Source organism: Corvus hawaiiensis, chromosome 2 (assembly GCF_020740725.1).
Source record: "Corvus hawaiiensis isolate bCorHaw1 chromosome 2, bCorHaw1.pri.cur, whole genome shotgun sequence".
Lineage (NCBI taxonomy): Eukaryota > Metazoa > Chordata > Aves > Passeriformes > Corvidae > Corvus > Corvus hawaiiensis.
The window spans coordinates 65,595,353-65,616,765 of NC_063214.1; positions in this window are offsets into that span (position 1 = coordinate 65,595,353).

Here is a 21,413-nt window from a genome sequence, read left to right on the forward strand (position 1 = left end):
CAAAGCTGCCTTTAATAAGAGAAATAACATTAGGTCAATTAGGAGTGCTGGAAAACCCCCACTAAACTGTGAATTCAGCGTGAGAGAACAGTTAAGGAAATAAAGTTTTGAGCATGACTGCTACTACCCAGTAAAATGAGGCACTCTAGTGCACCTGTGGTACTAAAACGCCTCTTATCCTCTGCACTGGTTAATACTGGGACTGTATTGTCCAAAACCATCTTAAAATGTTAATTCTATCAAAAGAAATAACTCAACAGTGCCTTGGCCTCTAGGTTGCCTCATTCATGCCTTTTCTCTTGTCCTGTTGCCCTACCTGTTTTGACAGAAGTGTTTGCACTGCCTTATATCTAACTGCATTTTTGTAGTTTTCCACTGGGACAAATAACTTCTAGGGAGTAATGAGGTTTATTAGCTTGAGTGAAGGTAATTCAACTGTATTGCTTCCACTAAACAAACCAATTTGTCAGCTCAGGTATGTCTTCATGGCACAGCATTCATTGTACTGTTTAGATTTACTCCAATTAGATGTTAAGCTGAAGATTTCTTACTGACTGCCATTTTTTCTCTTATCAGATTTTATTCTAGATGTTTCCTGCATATTGTGCCTTTCATTCTATCCTTTTCTGCTCAGGTCATTAAATCCTACCTGAGTGATTTTTCCAGTCACACTCTTTTGCCTTTCATACACCACTTTGAGCTCTCTTCTTTTTGAGGAATGTGGTACATTAGGAAGGTTCATTTGGAAATGAAATGTCCATCTTTTTTATCATATTTTTCATGCTCATAAAAGTATGAGGTGCATTAGAGTAATGTAATCTTGAAACAATCACCCTGAGAGGTGTGAAATGTATTTCTTTATTGAGGGTTTCCTGTTTTAATATCAAGGTGATTAATGATTGTAAGGGTTAGTAACTTAGCAGAAGCTAAATTGCTGGATAATAGGTTGTTCTATAATCCTCAATTTTTGATACTGAAGGACCCGGCTGTTATTTATGCAAATGCAAATACTTTCAAGCTGCTTTTCTGGTAACAATGCTAGTTCTGTTTTTTGATGTAAACAAAATAAGTTGGATGATGAACACCAGAAATGTTAAGGCCAATAGAGATAATTATACTTTTCTACAGTAGAACCAGGAATGGAACAAACATTAACTTCATTGCAGCATTTATCAGTATGTTGAACTCAAGATTTTTAATTTACAAGGATCTTTCACATTATTCTAATTCTGCCACAGACATGTTCCAATGAAAGCAGGGAGTTATAAATCAGAAGCAGAGAATGATCTTTCCTAGAAGAAGATTTAAAAGAAAAAATCAAAGAAACCAAGAAAAAAAAAAGGCGAAAAGGAGCCTCATTTTTCTGCCTCCCAGATAATTTATTTTGTTTCTAAGACATTTCCTGAGCCATATTCATTAGTGATTCCTCATCTGCTGTTCCTGTTCCATTTCATCTGCCCCAGAAACACTATTATTTCATACCAAGAAATGGTTGCTGATTAGGGAGGGAAAATCAGAAAATGAGAGACTGCAAACATAGCCTTTCTGCTCTCGATATGGGGAAAGAATGCCAGATGGTGAGGGAACCTTTCCTTGGAAATTCAGTGGTAGAGAAAAGGACAAACACAATATCAAATACTGAGAATTATCTGGAAGTATAATGGAAAAAGAAATCGTTTTCCCACTGCTGTAGAAACAAGGTGTGTGGTTCTCTGCATATGAATTTCAGTAACTTCCTTGTGAATTCAAAGCTCTTGTGCACTGCATACTTTGTTGAATATTCAGACAACATATAAAAATTGCTTCAATATCTCAAATCGAGACTAGCACCTAGATATGTCATTAATAAAACATTTTGTATCTGATGCTAAATCCAATGAAATCTAACAAATGATAGAGAATGATTAGTAAAAGGTCAGACAAAAACTTAGAAAATGTTAAGCACCTTATTTTGGCTTCTCATTTGCATTCTAACACTTTGGTGAATTTACATTCTTCTTTACATTGCTTTACATTAAAGTAAGGGCATAAGGTAGCCTTCTTATAAATGAAAAAATGGAATGTACTCTGTATCTTACTGTTGAACATATTGGTAATATAATTAATGATGCCAGAGAAAGAAGTTTTAGGAAAATAATAATCAGATTCTTACTGGATCTGACAGAAATCTGAGAAATGTGGGTTAATAAAAATGAAGTTCCTGAATTTGACAGAAACACTTTGATATTCTCCTTGAAGAAATGAAGATAGTTAAAGTATTAGGAAAAATACTTAAATACCAGAACTAGGGTCAGCACTGAGACTTGTAATCTGAATCTTCAGTCAATTCACCTTGTCAGGAGAATCATGTTGTATCATATGCATCACCTGAATCATACTATAGCATGTTTGGATCAAACCTATTAACAATCATGTTTTGGAATTACATAAGTGTTCTGTTCAGAGCAGCAAGGGTAAATCATGTCAAAACACAGTGAAAGTACTGCTTGCACAGTCTTGCAAGAAGTAAATCTACACTGTAACTGTGGTTCTGAAGGAAGATTGCTATGCCTGGCAAAGAATGACAATTCCTTGCAACATGTATTGAAATATTTTGAAGAATATTTAATTGTGTGTATGTTGGTGAAAATTCATGGGTTTTATTTCTTTGGCAGGTTTGATAACAAGAAGAGGTGAAGAAATTTTTTGTCACAGTTTTCAAAGTGTCAGAGAAAAAAAAATTTTAGTTTTTTATGTTTATCTAGACTTCAAAGACAAGAGAGTGGTAGGAATGCACTCAGGGAAATCAAGTGTAGGCATCCACCTTCATATTAATGAAGTTTGTTACAAAAACCACACTGTTTTTCTGTAAAATTATCTAATGCCTATTAAGGATCTTTAGTATTATTTCAAACACATAGAGTTTTGTACTGAATGCTCACCCTCACTGTTGTCTCTGGAGATTTAATGCAGCAAAGATATGCTAACATTGTTAAGGCGTTTTTTGAAATGTGAGAAGCTCATGCAAAGTGATTTATTTATGTTGGTAGCTATAAAGCCATGGGAAAAAATTCCTTGTTGAAGTTAATTCCTTTTTTTAAAATTTATTGTTCATGTATTATGCAACTACTGGAGTGTAAAATATGTGGAGTTTAAAAAAAAAATTATCTTTTTCTCAGACAGCAAATTCCAGCTTTATAATGTGACTTCAATCCTACCCACTGAATGAAAAAAAGTAAAAAAACTTTGACTCACCAAGGGGTAAATTGTACAGACAAATAATTTTTGTAATGAGAGAAACTTAAATAAAGATTCATTTTACTATCTAGTGTATTTGTTTCACAGTACTGCATGCATGATATCAGCATATTGCAATACAACAATCCAGAGCTGAATGAATACTTTCACTTTGTTATTTTGCACACCTATTTTAAAAGTCTTAGTCTTTTAAGCACAGTTTCACTTGAATAACTGCTCATTCATGCTGTGTGCCATTGCAAGGCTGATTTTTGAAGTTCATCCAATAGTGATTTAGAAATGACTTTAGAAAGACTGTAATTTATTGCAGTCATAAAGTGCAGCTGTGTACAGAGGGAAAAAAAGCAAAAAAAAATGCTCTCTTATGAAAGAAAGTGATTTAATTGCGATCTGGAGCAGTTCTAAATATTAAGATTTCTCCACCTGTTTGTGTATTGGAAGACAAGATAAACATTTGCTCATAATTCAAATTCATTAATATTATGATTCAAAATATTCAATTTTATATTTTATTTACTAAAAAAAAGTTCAATATTAAGTATTATACAGAGCAGGATAGAGCTTGCAGCTAGAGACACCTAGATATAGCTGTCCACATGCAAATATCTGTGTGTTTAGCTGGGTCAAACAGGCCAGTCCCATGCATATGTCATGGGTACTGCTGGGTATCGCAGGTAGCACAAGGTGACTCTTTTCTTGGCAATTGAAGCTCAACCACATCCAGTTCAATTAATGCATCCTAGGTAATGGCTCAGCTGTCCACTCACCAGACATCTGTTTTAGGGTGAGAGTAATAGCTCTTTGGGGCTCTATTCACTTGACTAAACATAGGGATCTGGTGTCACCTGGTACATCACAGAGATTCTGAGGCATCATCTTAACAGCTGCAGACATACCTTGGGGCATACAAGAGAGTGTGTGGACAGTGGGGGTACCTCAAGACATGTTAAACAGCACTAGATGCCTGTGTGTGGGCTGTTCCATGCAGGCTCCATCAGCTTGATTTAGTTGCCTACACCTAGAGGATTTAGAGGTGGGACTTATTTGCCTGGACACAGGTGACCTGTATTACGAGATGTCCTAAGATGCATCTCCAGACTTCTCAATACTTCTCTACAAGGTATGGCTTCAGTTGTCATCAGGATGATTTAAGTCACACAAAGGCATATCAAGTGACACTTGATGCTACATTGACATAATTTAATGGAAACCTTAATTTCATTTGAGAGACATCCTAAGCATTTGTATTAAACAGGTGAATGTTGAAAAGACAAGCAGAGGAGACTCTTACCCTTAGGGAATAGCAGCCAGAGACCAGATGGGATGGCTTTTCACTGGTAATGGAAGTGTTGTTTTAGATCCTTGATAAAAATTCCAGATGTACACTGCTTATAATGAGTATTTTTACACTTAACTCTCAGGTAAAACCCTATATGTAGATTCCTAAACATATGTGTCTTTGTGATCTGAATTCTACCAAAAAGGAAGTCTAAAAATGTCTAATAATAAAAATGGTTGCCAGAACCAAGAGAGTAGTCACTAGTGTTATTTTTTAAATTAGCTAATAAAATACTGTGCTAGCCTCTTTTAACATGATTTCCATCCAATACACAGTGTTTCTCTGGATTTGTGTTTATTTAACTCTTTTCTACTACAACATGACTTGTAATTTCTTCGTCTGCAGAATAAAGCCAAGATCTCTCTTCTGTGGAAATGTATTTGGCTATATCTGAATGCTAACTCTAAATTAATACATATTAAGTCTCTCTGGCTTCTTTCAGCTTAGTCATTATGTTTCCCAAGATCCTTTAGGTACAATTAGTCTAGTTCAACGTAGGGGAACCATGGCTCTCCTTGTGATGCTCTATGTAAGGAGAAAAGTTGGAGGAAGCATAAAATAGTATGCATTGTTTCTTACTGCATGTCCACAAATATAATCATTTTGGTAATTCCACAACTATCTTTTGCTTACATTTCATCAGACTTTATGGTTTTTTGGTCTTTGAATTTAGGTCCACAGGTAGTAGCAGACATACCTCTATATTGCGAAACTGATGTCCAAGGGCAGGGTCTGACACAGGACTCTGATTTGGTCTGTCTGCCTATGTGTTAGCCCGCTTCACATATTGATTTTGGTCTGCTTCCACTAGCCATCTCCAGATGAAATTTGCCTTAAAGAAAACTAGCCGTAAGCAGTGTAGATGTGTGCCAGTTAGTGTTGGACTTCGTGTCTCTCTTTCATTTAGCAGTGCAGCATATAAAAACAGTGACTCTAACCCTTTATTAAATATTCTGTTTTCCCCAGGACAGTCTTTCTAAGCTGCAGTTCATAACAGCAACATGTTTTTATGAGATTGAGACTGGTACATCAGCTACAGTCCACCTCATCATGAAGCAGAATGGGGTTCACAGCTCTGACGAGGACTGGAAAGTCACAGGGCAGTGATATGAAGCCTGCCTTCTGTTTGAGTAACTGTTTAAGAAGTTCTTATAATTGTTATTATGTATAAGATGCTGAATAGGAACCATAAAATTTTGTCATTGTGTCACTTTAAATGGCCACCCTGATACTTGATCGAAGAAGGATTACACCTGTCTCTCTTGAATTATTTGATGCAGAGCCTGTGTACTATGGAAATTTTTAAAAATGGTATTTTGTATATTTGAAAATACCGCAGGCACAGATTTAATTTAGTTTTGTTTGAAATCCAAGGTAATTAACCCTGGAATCAATCTATTTTAGAGATAATGTTTTCAGCTGCAGCTGCAGGCAGATATTTTAGTTTCAGACACAATAGCCATAGTTAATTATCCAGTCAACAATAATTCTATTTAGTCTGAGAAGAAAAAAGCCACCCAGGTTTTCATTTTCAAGCTTTAAATCAGCAGATGCTGGAACTTAATCAGTCTTTGTCTAATGAGAAATTAAGCACTGTCCTTAGAAAACAGATTTCACTCCTGTCTTCTAGGGTGAAAGTTTAAGTTTAAATTTGCCTCAAAAAAGCCCCCAAATTGCATTTTTAGTAGCTACAAGGAAAGTGATATGAGGTTAAGCTGGGAAAGGTCGTGCATTACAGATGATTACACTTGACATGGAAACACCTTGAGAGATTTCAGCTGGAAAAGCAGACACAAAAGAACACTAATCTATTTCATCACAAATACTTTACAGTTAAAATGCAAGGAAAACATTAAAATAATTTTTTTTCCCTTTAAAGGAGGTTCACTACTAATTCTGAAACACCTAGCAGCATTGGACCTCTAAACAAGAATTGAAACTCTTAGACAGCAGGGACAGAATAAAACTAAAAATATAATAGGTACATTGGAAAGAAGATTTTGCTTTCTTATGTAATGTGCGCATGATCTGCCTGATATCTTTGAATCTCTTACCCTAGAAGGAAAAAGGTACAGTAGTACTGCAGAACTATTATACAGATAGTAAATATCTGGAAAGGAAGGGTCCATAACATGAAGGCAGAATAGTTTTGGCTTTCATACTCTAATTTTCTTTTCTTGTTGGGACCCACCCCCCCCACCCCCCCCGCCCCAGTGTTTTCCTTCCTGTCCCTCAAACTGTCTAAGGTGACCTGCAGACAAAAGAACCTGATGTGTTGTGATCTCCTTAGAGGAAATCATTCTTCTGTGTTGGACCTGACATTCTTGTAGCCTATGAATTCAGGTTTCTCTGTGTGAAAACCAGGGCTTGTAGGAAAGGTGTACATAGGAGCAGGAAACTGGCATTATAAAGTGTTGGGTTGTGGAGCAGGTATGCACATCATCAGTGGTTTCTAATTTGGTTGGTTCCTACCTGATGGAGGAACGTCAGCAGGCAATGACTGTTGACACTCAGCTAGAAGGAGTGAATGTGTAGAGGGTGAGGAGTTCCTGCCATTTCAGTGATTATCTACAGCTCCTGGCAGTCTAATGAAGCTGAAGCCATCCAAAGACCCATGCTGTTCGTGCCCAGCGTAGTTAAACAATTACTACATTGAATGAATTTTGAAGATGATAACCTTTTTCTCCAGTTACATCTTTATGTCTGCTTCACTGCAAGAGTGCTGCTATTGGTTTGTCCTTTCTTCAAGACAGAAGGGCAGGAGACTTTTTAACCTCTGCTCAGAGGATCCATACCCGTTTCTTGCAGATACGCTGACTTTGCACTACTTTAAGCTCCTCTGCCCTGTTCAGTATGACTTACACTACCAAAACCAGTGGGTGTAATGTCTTCCCCTTATCCAAACATGCTAACTAATATTACAAGCATTTTGTGTCTTCTCCCTTTCAAAAGTGTAAAGATCCTCATTTCCTCCTGCACTAATCAGAGGAGTGAGGCATTAAGAAATCCTCTTCAAAGTGTGGTTTCCTGGAGCTCTCTTGGTTGCTTGTGACATGGCCAATCACAGATTCTCTTAAATGCAGCTTCCCAACTACAGGAGTGGGTCTAACAATGCTTTGCAGTAACCATTTTGTCTATGTTTCACTGTGTCAGGGAAAGGGACTGTAATTCTTTATTAAGGAGATGATATAATCATTAAGACAGTATCTGAAATTAATAGTCTTAACCTATGTTTAATTCATGGAAAATAAGACATCAGGTGCTTGGGAAATTTGGGACTACCTTTTTGTAGGGTAACCTTGAAAGGGCTGGGGAAAAGTTGAGCTAAAGAACTATGTAACTAATAGATCTATTAGAAACAAAGATATTTGGAAAAAAATTGTGATTATTTTTACTTTTTAAATACATTGATTCTGGGTGTAATAAAATCATGTACTTTTTGAGGAGAACACACAAGAGTCAGGTAGCCACAGAACACATATTTTTGTCCAAAAACTGGAGAAAAACCGTGAAGAGTCAGCTATGGTGAAACATTATATTTCTTTTTTAATACTAAAAATGTGTGTCACTAGGTATTTTTGCAATTAAGTTAGACTTGAGCAGAGGCTACTTTCACTTTACATGTCACAAAACATATCCTTATGATTTCAGTCATTTGCATGTACCAGTGCTAATTATAATTACTCCAGTTAAAATATTACTTTGGTTGTTTTATGCACTTTTTTTGATTAATAAATCTCTAAAGCAGTCTGCAGATAGAAATAGTCTGTAATTTGGATTAGTCCTGAATTGTTTGAATAAAATGAAATAGTCCATTTGGCTTAAAGAAAACAAATTACAGAGATATGCTAGCTGTTTTTTAAAGCAATTTTGAATATACATACCTGCTATGCATATACTTATAAATAGATTAAAGGGATTATATCTTGTAATTTTTTCAAATACATCAGCTATTGACCAAATAGATAGCAATAGCTCAAAGTACAAAATGAGTTAGAGTTTACTGTGTCAATGATCTGTGAATTAAAGACTCCCCAGGTACGTATTCGTAAGATAAGCACATGACTCCTATGGAATCAGACTAGGCTATCATGGCAAAGAATTGCAGATTAAAGATCACTTGGAATAGTTAGGATTGCAGTGGAGCAAACATAATGGGTTTCCTATTGCCAAAATATTCTCAATTACAGATTTTATTTTCTGTTTATCCAAAAAATAGCAGAATAGATTGAAGGTGAGTGTAAAGGCTTTCTCAGCTTGGATGAAGGTATTGAGGCAACATTGAAGATTTGAGTCAGGTCAAAACCCCATTCAATGTGGTTACTACATGTATAAAAAGACTGGAGAGAATGAGAAAGCATCTCAGGTGTGTTGGGATTCCCCTGTCTTACATTAACAAACAGTGATTGATTCAGACCAGTCGGAGAAAAAATTACTTTCAGAGGCCATTTAGTTAGCATGAGGAGAAAGAGTCTTCTCTACCTATGAAAGACTTTGGTTCTCATTTTTACAACACAAATTTCCCAAGCACCACCACAGCATGAAGACAGAGCAGAAACAGAGGCCAATAGTAGCAGAAGCCTGAGAAAAAGTCATGGGTAGCCATAGCCTCCAGTGAACATGAGGAAGAATGGACATGTAGTCAAGAGGGTAGATCACACTCAGCGAAGAAGGAAAAGCAATTTACATGTTAAATTAATTAAAAGAATGAACAATATTATACAAAGGCAAATGGGATAATCATGAGTGGTGTACTGGCAATACATAGTAGCTTGTTTAAACTATGTCAAAATGCAGAGGGTTTATTTTAGCAAATTATTTATTTTATGTGAAAGTTATATTGACAGATTTGAAAACCTAAAGGTCCTTCATTTACAATCACATGTACATCCTACACTTATCCATAACAATCATAACATTTTTGCTTGTTATTTAGTCATAAGTATAGCAAAAGAATGAACATGACAGCCACTATTTTTCTATACATGGTATAGTGAAAAACTCCCCAACATTCATCTCTTGGATCTTTGCTCCCTGTTTACCATTCCTCCTGTGGGCCCATATAGCAAACAGTTGCACTTCTCACAGAAAAGTAGAAAACAAAAGCCATATAGTATTAAAAGTTAAGATACAGAATTTTAAGATTAAAGGGGACAACTTATACAGGACTTGATTAGACAGCAGTGATTTATCTTAAAATATGTTACACTGAAATCTTTTAATCTGTGTGTTACTGCAAGCAGATACTTAAATCATATTGAAGTTGGAGATGTTTGCATTCATCTGTGTTTTCATGATGCAAGACCCTACATTCGGTGCAGTGTGATGGAGCATGTCCAATGGAAAATCTATTTTTATAGTCATGGAAGTAGAATAAAGGGTAGGTATAAAAGAGTATTTTTTAAAGGGAACTAGCAGAAGTTCCTTGAGCACTGATTGTTTCCCATGAGTACAGTAAATATCACTAGTTAATGCAGTAAAAGAGCAGTATATAAAGTGCATTGGCAACAAAAGTATTATCTCTCATATTACTTGATAATATAGAAATAGTATCAGACTTTCCAGGGACTTCTTAAAAAAAATGAAGTCTGCTTGAGATTTCTAAATTTTTTTAAAGCAATTTGATGTTGTGTGAGATGAAAAAAAAAAAAAAAAAAAAAGAAAGGATCCAAAGCCATGATTTATTTTTGCTTGAGGCTAATTAAGGAAAATGAGAGTGTAAGTTTTGTAATTTGTGAATATTGGCATGCATGGTCAATCAAGGGGGAAGAAAGCTGAGAGCTCATAAAACACCGGCCATCTGTCTTCTTTGCAGATAATTAAGTATAGTACAACCTGTGGCAAAATGACAAAAGTATAGAAATTCAGTATGGGGCTATTAAGGAATATGATTTATAATTTAGTAGTTGGTTAATAATTATTTTTCATACAGCATTCAGATCACACTTCTTTTCTCTTTAAATCTATTTTCAAGGAAATACTATTGGATGGAAGATAAAATTCAAGAAAATACTGGTTTTGATCATGTCTACAATCAAACTGTAATGAAAATGTTCAGTTATTTAAAATAAAAACTTTTCATTGTTGAACAAAACTACAAAAAAAGTTGAACATTGAATAACTTTCTGTAGTTTAACAAAATTTTTTTAAAAGTTTTTGTTTTTATAGTTAGTAATATGAAGTTTTCCTCAAAACTGGCTGAAGATGAAACACCCTTTCAGAATGGAGAGAAAGTAATAAAGAAGATATATGCATCTATTTGCTTGACTATGTTAGAGGAGTGCCTAGTCACACTAAAGGACACTAAAACTTGTCCTAAACATATTATTTGAAATATTGTTAAACTGATGTACAGTGACCCCGTGAGGTCATGTTTTTCCTGGGGTTTCGGGTTGTTCAGTCCAGTGTGCTTCACAACTGAAATTTATTTGATTGCATTGTCCCCTGTAGGATGTTTGAAGGGCAAATGAAGGCATTTCTATGTACTGAAAGCTCAGGTGCCCTACAAAACTCTTCATTGTAAGAAACACCAAGGGTTCCTGTGAAGCCTATGAAGACCCTCTGAAGATGTTATCACTACTCTGTGGAAGTTCTGCAGAGTTCTGCAGTAAATGAGTGCGGTCCTGGTTACGAAGATTACTCCTGCCAGTGAACTTTTAACTCTCTACGTCTTTTAGAAGTTACTATCATCACACATTAAAAATATACATAGACCAGCTGAAGGTGAATGTGTAAAAGATGCGTAGAAATGTAACTAAAGCAGAATTTTGGTACTAGAGAAACTGACTACACTAAATGTGCTTAGGTATTTGACATATAAATCATCACGATAATGCATAAAGTGTAAAGGAAATGCAATTATATTTGAAGTGGAAAAGTTGGATATGTGCTCAGTCAGTATTTACAGTCCATTAGTTTTTCTCAATGTGACAGTAGTATCCCTCAAAAGCATTGGATTTGCTACTTAAACTTTAAAATCACAGAGAGAAAGCATTACAAAGTGACTTGGGTGATTGACCTTCATTAGTCATTGACAAAATTTCTTCTGCTGCTCACTGCTTTTCTAGGCATTGGCTAGTGCCTTGCATTTTTCTGCAGAGCTCTGTTGGCTTTGTCATTTTCTTATCCATTGCATTCGCATTCATCTCTTTTGATTACTTCCTGAATACTATGCAAATCTTAGATTACATTATATAAAATAATAGATCACAAACATATTACTGTCACAACTTTTTAAAATCTTGTCTTCTTCTCTGTATCATCTAATAGAACACAGCCAAATCTTGGGGGTTTGTAATCACTCTCAATTATAAAGGATATTTTATTGTGATTGCAAATAAATTACTCCTTGCTTCTGGAGGAAATAAAACCCCACAGCCCCACTAAATACATAATTTGAAAGCTCTGACAAAACTTAAACTCTACTGTCTCCGGCTTTTAGGAGCAAAGTGGAGTTTATGCAATCAGAGCAGATAGGTATTTTACTGGTAGTGTCTTGAATTTAAGACAGACAATCAGCCCTTCCCCCGGGCCTATGGATAGACACAGAATTAAGTTTACAACTGCTTTTCAGACTGATGCCAGCTATTGCAGCTCTGTGCAGATGCCAAAAGCAGTCAATATACAGAATGGAAGTAAATTTACTCTCCTTTCTGCAGTGCTGTAAATCATTAGCTTAGCACATACATGGCAATGGCATGCATTTATTGTGTCCTCTCATCTTGTGCTGCTCTATGTGTCTGAGTGATTTTCTACTTCTGTAGATTAATAGACTCTTACTCATTACTAATAGATTCTTGACTATTTAGAAAATACATGTGACTATTTAACACCTTAACACAAGAACAGGCTCTTTTTTTGAGGTGACCAGTGATTCTTCTAAAAAGCTGTAATGGCTCTGAGTGTACTATCACTGAGCTGATTCAGATGAAGATGTAAAATCATACATTCTGACAACTGCAGAATATTTCTTCTGCAATGAAAGGTGCTTTGAACTATTAGTATCTAATCTGTGGGATTTAATATATCACTATGTAGTTTTGAGATGGAAATCAGGCTGGTAAGCTTTTGTGGGTTCTGCTTCTACTACAATCATATCATGTTTAATTTATAAGGTACTGCTCATCCATTTTAGATACCTTCCATTTGGGAAGGAGCTGGACAGTGAGACAGTGAAATTCTTTTCCAGAAGTCTTTACAGATTGCTGATAAATTTGCAGTCCTCTAGAGTATATCTTACTGAAGGTTTATAGAAGAAGATTGTTGCATGGAGAGGAGATCACTAGCTCCTACAGAGCATGTTAACTAAATCACACATCATGCTAAAGAGTTAGCATGCTCAGGTCAAATAATCTCTCTCTTTTAAGATAACATTTTTCATCACTGAGTTGTTAAAGTTTTGTCTGCTATCCTGAATAGTCTTTTATTGACTCAGACAATCCTTTGTACCTTCCCAGCATGAAATTATGATAAAAGGTTGAGTCCTACAGAAGTCTAAAATGTCCTTGAAATGGAAAGGGAAAAGGGCCTAGGTTGCATTTCGAAAATGAATACATATCACTCATCACAGAAAAATGAATTGACGTTGTATTCATTAGATGATCCGTGAAATCCTCAATTAAATGAACAAGAGATTTCTAGTTCCTACAAAGACACAACTTTAATCTTACATGGTTTTTTTACTTCCTTTTCCCCACATGTTAAAATAGTGTTTTTGTTAAGACAATGAATGGAAATAGAATAGAAAAGCAGCCATAAGAGAGCTCTCATTAACAGCATGATAACTAACACAGTTTTACATTTGTTTTAGCACTCTCAGAAACAATGAAAGGTTTATTTGGCCAGATAATGTAACATAAACCTGGAGATGTAACATTTCTCTTTAATACCAATTTATACCTTTAGGACATGACCTAATGAAATTTCCCCATGCACACATGGGGAAGAATGATAGCAGCACTTATGGTTTTACTTGCTTTTTGAGTTCAAGAAAGATATCTAAATTTCTCTTACACCTTTACATGCGCTATAATGATTATTTGAATTACTGAAGTGCCAATGGACTCAGCCTTGAATAAGACCTTTTTTAGATGCCAAATAAATACATAAGAGACACTTACCTCCAAAAACCTGAGTGGTAAGAAGACTGATGTATGCTACAGCCAGATAGTGGGAAAAAAACCAAACAGGGTAAAATGAAGCATTGTCTATATACAAATAAAAATCAGAGATTGAAGGCATATTTTCACTAAAATGTGAAATGACCACCTCACAGAAAAAGACAAAAATGATTTTTTTGGGAGTGACAAAAAACTACTGAGTGTTCAAAAGTGTGCTGTTTTTGGATAGGATATTGTTAATTTTCTTCATGGTAGCTGGTATGGGGCTATGACCTGGATTTATGCTGAAAACAGTGTTGATAATATGGGGATGTTTTTCCTAGTGCTGAGCTGTTCTTAAGAAGAGTCAAGGTCTTTTCTGCCTCCTGCTGCATTGCAAGGAAGCTGGAGGGAACACAGCTGGGACTGTTGACCCCAACTGACCACAGAGATATTCCATATAGCTTCATGCTCAGCTTATAGAGCTGTGGGATGAAGGAGGAAATGGGGGAACGTTCAGAGTGACAGCATTTGTCTTTCCAAATCACCATTCTACATGACTGAGCCCTGTTCTCCTGGAGATGGCTAAGCACCTTCCTGCCAATGGGAAGTGGGGAGTGAATTCTTTATTTTGCTCTGCTTATGTGCACAGATTTTGCTTTAAACTGTCTTTATCTCAGCCCATGAGTTTTCCACTTCTACCCTTCCAATTCTCTAACCCATCCCCAAGATGGGTAAGTGAGCAAGTGGTTCTGTGTGGCTTAGCTGCCAGCTGGGATTAAATCACACCAAAAGGGTAGAACTGAAGCTAAAGTGTGTTTATTACTCAAGTATGAAGCTGGAGCTGCTGTTGTTTTTTTCTAGGAGACAAGTGGGAGGTTTATTGAAAAAAAAAAAAGAAAAGAAAAAAGAAAAAAAAGAAAATTTGAAGAGTATATAACTTTTGCACAAGAAATGGGGCCCAAATTCAATGAGTGCCCTCCAGGATATTTTATACTGAAACTGAAATATGGCTGAGAATGCAGCCCATGCTTCCTTATAAAAAGATGTTTTGGAAACTTCCTCCCCCTGAAGTTCCCTGGGCTTCTTTCCCAAAGTACTCCCTGTGCACTCTGCTAGTGGGAGAAGAAGAGGCCCCCCAAGCCCTGGGGTCTCATTCATTATCCCCTGTTACTAGACCAAAATGAATAGTGAATATTAGTGATAATTATATCACATCATGTTTCTGAGCTTATTAGCAGCACTTTATAAGCTTTTCCCTGTTTCTTCGTTCTGTAGTTGCTATAGAATCATTCCTGCTTTAGCAAAAGGAATGAGTGTCTACTGAAGCAGGAACTGTTTCCATCAGAAAGTATCCATCCCATATTTATTGTATTGCTCCCTTCTCAGCTGGTGGCCTCAATCTTCCCTTGATTTTCTTCTCCAGCATAGTATTTGCCCAAGACCTTGTGCTGAAACAATGACTGAAAATAAACCTCTCACCTTAATAATATGCTTTTACTCATTTAGTGTGACAATTTGAGGACATTATCTGCAGAGTGTGCGGATTTCATTTTTGAGACTGACTATTCTGCTTCTGCCTGACAAATTGCAAACTTTATTTTTACTGCAAAGACAATCATTGCTTTCCCACACTATTTTAGCTTGAACCTTAACTAAAATTCATAAAGGGTTCTGATCTAGGGCTAACAGAATTATTACTGGCTTAAAATGTATCACTTAAACGTAATTGCTCTGACAATAAGTTAAATCCCATGGAGGAGAATTGTTTTGTCACCTTGGCAATAAAGTCATTTGGAAAGGATCAGAGAATAGCTTGTAAGGCTGATCAGGGATTGACCAGGCAGAGCAGCTAAAAAGTTATAAAAAAAGAAAGCAAGTAAGTTCTTTGATCTGGTTTAGTCTTCTTCAGCAGCTAAGGATGAAGGAAAGCTATTTGTCCCAGGGGCGTAATAAAACAGAGAAGGGCTGAGCCAGAATAAAATACCTAATGTTTTGAAAGAATGTCCAAATAAAATACCTAATGTATTGAAAGATTAAATAATAAAATACCTAATGTTTTGCAAGAATGTCCAAAACTGTGTATTTTTCTTTAATTTCTTTATAATTCATTTTGCTTTATTCTTTGAATAAAAGCAATAGTATGTTTAAAAATTTTTTATCTGTATTCTCCTCTTGTCCAGTTGGCAAGATGTTTTGAGAAGTATTTTTGGAAACTCCTGTGGCTATCTTTATTTTTAGCCTACTAAGAAGAAAAGTCATGGCTTTTTGGTTTTGGATTCATCACATTGTTGGAAAAGTATCTGTTCTGTCTTATTAATTTCCCTTAAAAGACAACAGGCAACAGGACCAGATTTTCACTTTAAAGGTGAAGGACTGACAAGGTCTTCTCAAATGCCTGCACTTGTCCTGGCTCTTGAAAGGTCTGGATTGTTTACAGGCAGCTACAAAGCCAACCCAAGCCAGAACACATTGATGGAAATACGTCCATTACTTTAAATGAATTTAAGGAAGCGTTTACACCACCACTTTTCCTGACTGTGATCCCTCCCATCAAATAAATGAAGAGGACAATTTCTTGAGTGTCTATAATGTGCCTTCTCTTCAAAAGTAATGCAGTCTGGTGGAAAGAAAACCAGTAGGCTGAAGCCTAATTTTTATTTCCTTCTTCCTTGACAGCTGCTCATTTAATAAGAATATTGAACAAAACCTTACAGCAGCATCCCTAGGCCAGTGACTAGAAAGAAGCAGAATCACACAGAATCTTAGCAGACCTGAACTTTAAGCTATATTTATCAAACAAAAATACAACTTTGAGACGTATATCAGGCTATTTTGATGTGTTTTCTGATAAGTTATGCTATGATTTGGAAGTAGTTGTTTGTTTGTTTTTAATTTTTTTCAGTTATGGTTTTAGGTTCATAACTTTCCCAATATCCTAAATTAGATTTTGCAAATGTAGAAGCTATGGATGCATTAAACTTTAGGGATTCACCTGCAAAATTAATCACATGTCCAGTCTGGATAATTCCTCATTTTACAGTGTTCAAAAAGGGCAGACTATGATGACCAGAACACTGGAAATTGAGATATTCTAAGGAGTTGAGAATGAAGAGGCTCAGCAATAATTTACGCATGTTATGTAGAGCACATCTGGGATGTGGGAATTTCAGTTATTTAATTACAGCTATCACTAGGTAAATCAGTTTATAGAAGATACACAAGCCTGGAAGACTGAGATAAGTTTTTGTGTTTAACCTTTGCTGTCTGAAAAGTTGATGTGTTGGGTAGAAGGCTAGCTGAATACTAATTGTTCCATGGTATCTTGCAAGGCGGGCTGGTTGATGTTTTGGCTTTCATTTGGATGTAACTTCGCTATCTTATGAGACTGTCAACCTACTAATTCTCAGTTGCATCCATGCATGCTGGAGGACATACATGAATAGTTCTTTTCCCCAGATGTTCACTGCTTTTTTCAGCAGAGATTCCAAACTTCAAACACTGGTACCTTGCCAGAAATTCAAAATTCTGGGCACTATTTGCATATAGTCAGGCAGATGGCAGGTACCTTCATTGTTAATTTAGAAGGTTATAGCTCCTGGTTTAAAATATTCCATCTTGATGTTAGTACTTTGAAAAAACTTTCCTTTTGTCTGTGGCTGAAAGTCCATGTGTTTTGGTAATATATCAAATAATATACCTATGTATATAATCCATAGAAATAAAAATACACTTATGTAAATGCCCACATATATATCATGACATCTTGTGCCATTTGTATTTGTGTGTACTTTAATGTATCTATCTTTATGTACACATATATAAAAAGACATTTGTTGATAAATGAAATTATTAATTTTTTGTCCAGGAATTAATAAAAAAATACCTTGCCATTTTCGAAGTTTGCTAGTCTTGATCTAAATATAAATAACTGATGCAGGTCTTCATTTTATCTAGAAATTAATTTATTTTTCTGTACTGATGCAAATTGATTTTGAGCACAAATGGACTCCATTTGTTGCCAGGTAATCAACCTATCATAACTTAAACTTCAGTGTGGATTAAACTTCTAAACTTTGTCTGTTGGCTGCAATAATGAGATCATCAGATCAAAATAATAGCTCTGATAGAACAGAATATCTTTAAAATATTTTGGAGACGCATGAAGAAATCTATAATACATCCAACTGATTGTGTGTTAAGCCATTTGACATCAGAATATGCTCCTCATAGCTGCTAGAGGTATCTTAAATACTTCATTTAAAGTCTTAAGAATATGGTTGATTATTTTGTTAGCCTAATCAGTAGCATACATCACTGAAAGTAAAAATATTAATAAAAAAGGAGTGGATTTAATCCTTTCTTTCCTTTCTTTTTATGTACTTTTCTTCTAAATTTTAGTGCACTACAGTTGTCCATTACACAAAATACATGAGGATTTATCAACAAACTTCCTTAGTGCAGATGCTTGCAGCAGTAAAGCATCAAGACTATGACCTTAAGCACTGTTTCTTTCTCATCATATTCATTGAAGAAGGTGAGTTTTCCTGCTTCAACTCTGCTGGAGTATTGAGGGGCCCACATTCAAGCCCAGGTTTTTCATACGTGTATCATGTAGAATCTTTGTTGATATTATTTAAAAAAATTACCCAAGCTCATGGTAAAAATGATGTAATTGTTTATAGATAGTCATGTGGTAGTCCTTTGGCCACTTTTCTTTTCTCAAGCAGAGACCAAAAAAATGTGAAAAGCAAGTGAGATAAAGCACTGAAACACCCTGAGCTGAACAGTCACACAGCCTGAAATTTTACATCATCCCTGCAATATCTATAAAATGAAGCAGGGAAAGGACAGAGTAAAATTTTATCTTTTAGGAGCTTCTCATTGCATAGCTAGAGGTCTAATATCCCCAGTTTACCATTTTAGACAATCTAAATTTTAGTTATATTTAGTCTGCCGCTACACTGGCTACAGAATCTATCTGATGGCATCCCAACAAACAAGAAATCTGATTACGTTATTGTTTGTGACACAATTGTACCTATACCGAAGATTGGATAAGGAAAAGGAAGATAAAGGCAGGCTAACTGTAGAGGGATTCCTTATGAAACAGGGGCATATGATACCCCTGGAAAGATTGGACAACCCAGAGTTGCTGAGGAAAAGCCTCTGAACAGGCCCCTGGCTGCAGGGAGGCCTTGAAAGCACCTGGCTGCAGGCAGCCCTGAGAGTCCTTGGCAAAGTTGTGCACTGGTCGGGTCCCCTGCTGATTAGAGGCCGTCTAGAGGGACTGGGCGTGAATGTTTGCAAAAGTAGATCTAAGCTTGTATAGTTGAACAATAAAGGGAGAACAATGCTTAATCGTATTGGTGTCTGTGTCGTTTATCCGGCCAGCTCTCTGGACTTGGTCCCTAACAGCTAACTAACAGAAGAGAGTTAAAAATAAAACCAGTAAAGTTTGGTGGAAATTTATTTAATCATGCTACAGCTGTAGATATTAAACTCAATGAAGTCAATAGAGATGCATCACTTTACCTGTAGTGAAGTTCTGTGCCAATATCAAGTCTCTTGCCTGGCAATACAAATACAGTAAAACTTAGCTGCAGATTGGAGACTTGGAGCACACCTCTAAAATTTTCTGACTAGAAATAAGGTGATATAAATAAGGAAATATATGAAAAGTTTGGAGAGTAACTGTTAGGAGATTTCAACCTCACTACATGTTGGGCATCTCCATTTCATCTTTAAGTCCAAAAGGTACTTTTATAATTTGCATGAACTTTCTGAATATAAAGCAGGTATAGAACTTCTCTGAGTGGTTCTATATCAGTTTCTGGGTGTATATTTTATTTGAACCATAATGTCTCACCCACCATTAATAGGACGACTTTGCACGTTCCAAGTACGTGTACTGAAAGTGCTTTTATGAGGAACTGACAGTTTTATTTGCTATAATATTTAATTACAGCTTGATTCTATGGGAGTTTTTTAGTGTTGTGGTTTTTTTTTTAAATTGCTTTAATATTGTTTTCAAAAGACTACCTTTAAAGGACATTGTATGTTTGTAGTTTATTAGTCATCCCTAAGCGCACAGACCAGTAGAATAAACACAAGAATAAAAATCCCCAAACACCTTTAGTTTCTACAGTATACGAATCTCCATAAACAGAAATCAGTCAAGTAATCAATTTTATGATTTTAATCCTTCCAGCTAAGCAATCAAAGAAATAGTCATGGTCTAAAATTATGAAAACAAAAATATGTCTTGCTGTAATGAGCCAAACAGCATACTAATAAAATCCTCAAACACAATAATTCAGTCAATAAAAAATACAACAACATTTTGCAATATATTTCACAAAAAATTGAAAAGGGAACCTTTTTCCCAGTACATCATGAGAAGTAACTAAGGTTCCATATGATAGGGATTTCAGTATTTTACAAATACCTTGCTCTTCACTTGTCTTTATATCCAATGATAAAATATAAAGAAACCTCTAATACATACAAGACTGTAATTATTCTCAAATTATTCACTTTTCTTATTATTTGCCATTTTCAGTAGCCTTTCCCAATTAACCTTCCTTTCCTGGGAGAGGGATTCCCTTTAGATGTTGTATGTGATCCAGTCATCCTCATCCTTTAAAAGGTAATGGAAAGAAACACACACCCCCAAAGACAAGGAATCAGTCCCTGAGACTTCTATTTGAGGAACAGAAGAATCATCTTCTACAGGTGCCTTCTTCATCCATCAATGATGGAAAGAAGCCTGTTAAGGCGAAGGAGAATGTCTGCTCCTCTAACGGTATCTGTTCAGAGAAGGCATGAATAAGATCACACAGAGACAAATATGTGATAAGGGAGGTCTTGATAAGAAAAACCCTGGTCAGATATACTGATTAATAAGGATATGTGGAGTGTGAGGACGTTTATTTTCTCAGCTGGGAAGATAAGGAAAAGGAGGGAAAGAAACAAATTTTTAAAACGTGATCAATTAGCACTAAAAAAGAACACAACCAGAAACAAACCTTGTCTGTCACACTAATTGACGGGGTATCAAAAAACTGCGAGGCAAACCAGGACTTTGCAATGGATAGTGATGCAAATCTGAGTGTCCAGAACATTGGAAGGGGTTCAGTGGGACTATGCCAACTGATGAAGCCATGTGCAGAAGAAAGGAGAGCAAGGAGGAACAAAAAAGAGATAGGCGGAAAGGGATAGAAAAGGGGCTGACACATAAAATGGGGCCAGGTGCTAAGTTTGTCTGGCTGAGCCCTGCTCCTGTTCACTCCAGTTTGTCATGTCTTAACAGACAATTTCTTAACAATCTCTCTGCGTGATCTTTCCCTCTACTCTGTGTGTGCCAGTGCTGCAAGAGCTCCGTGACAGCTACTGGAGGGTGAGCAGAGGGCACGAGCATCAGCTGATGGGAGCAAGCATCTGTATCTTTTCAGCTAGTTGTGCACAGGCTGTGCATGTGGGCCTGTTGGAAAACTCCAAGCTGGATCAGCCCCAGGTTCAGGCAGGGCTATCAGGCAGGTGAAGGGTCTGTGCTGGTATTTGGGGAGACCTGGAATTCATGGGTGTCCATGGGATGAGTGTGTGATTGCAGTGTGTGTGCAGTGAGCACCCAGATGGACCAACTGGTGAGTCAGGGATGCATGGGGTGAGTTAAATGGGTTGTAATCCCATCAGGGGTGCCAGGTTGGCAGAGAGGCTGTGCTGGTGCTTGAGGAACC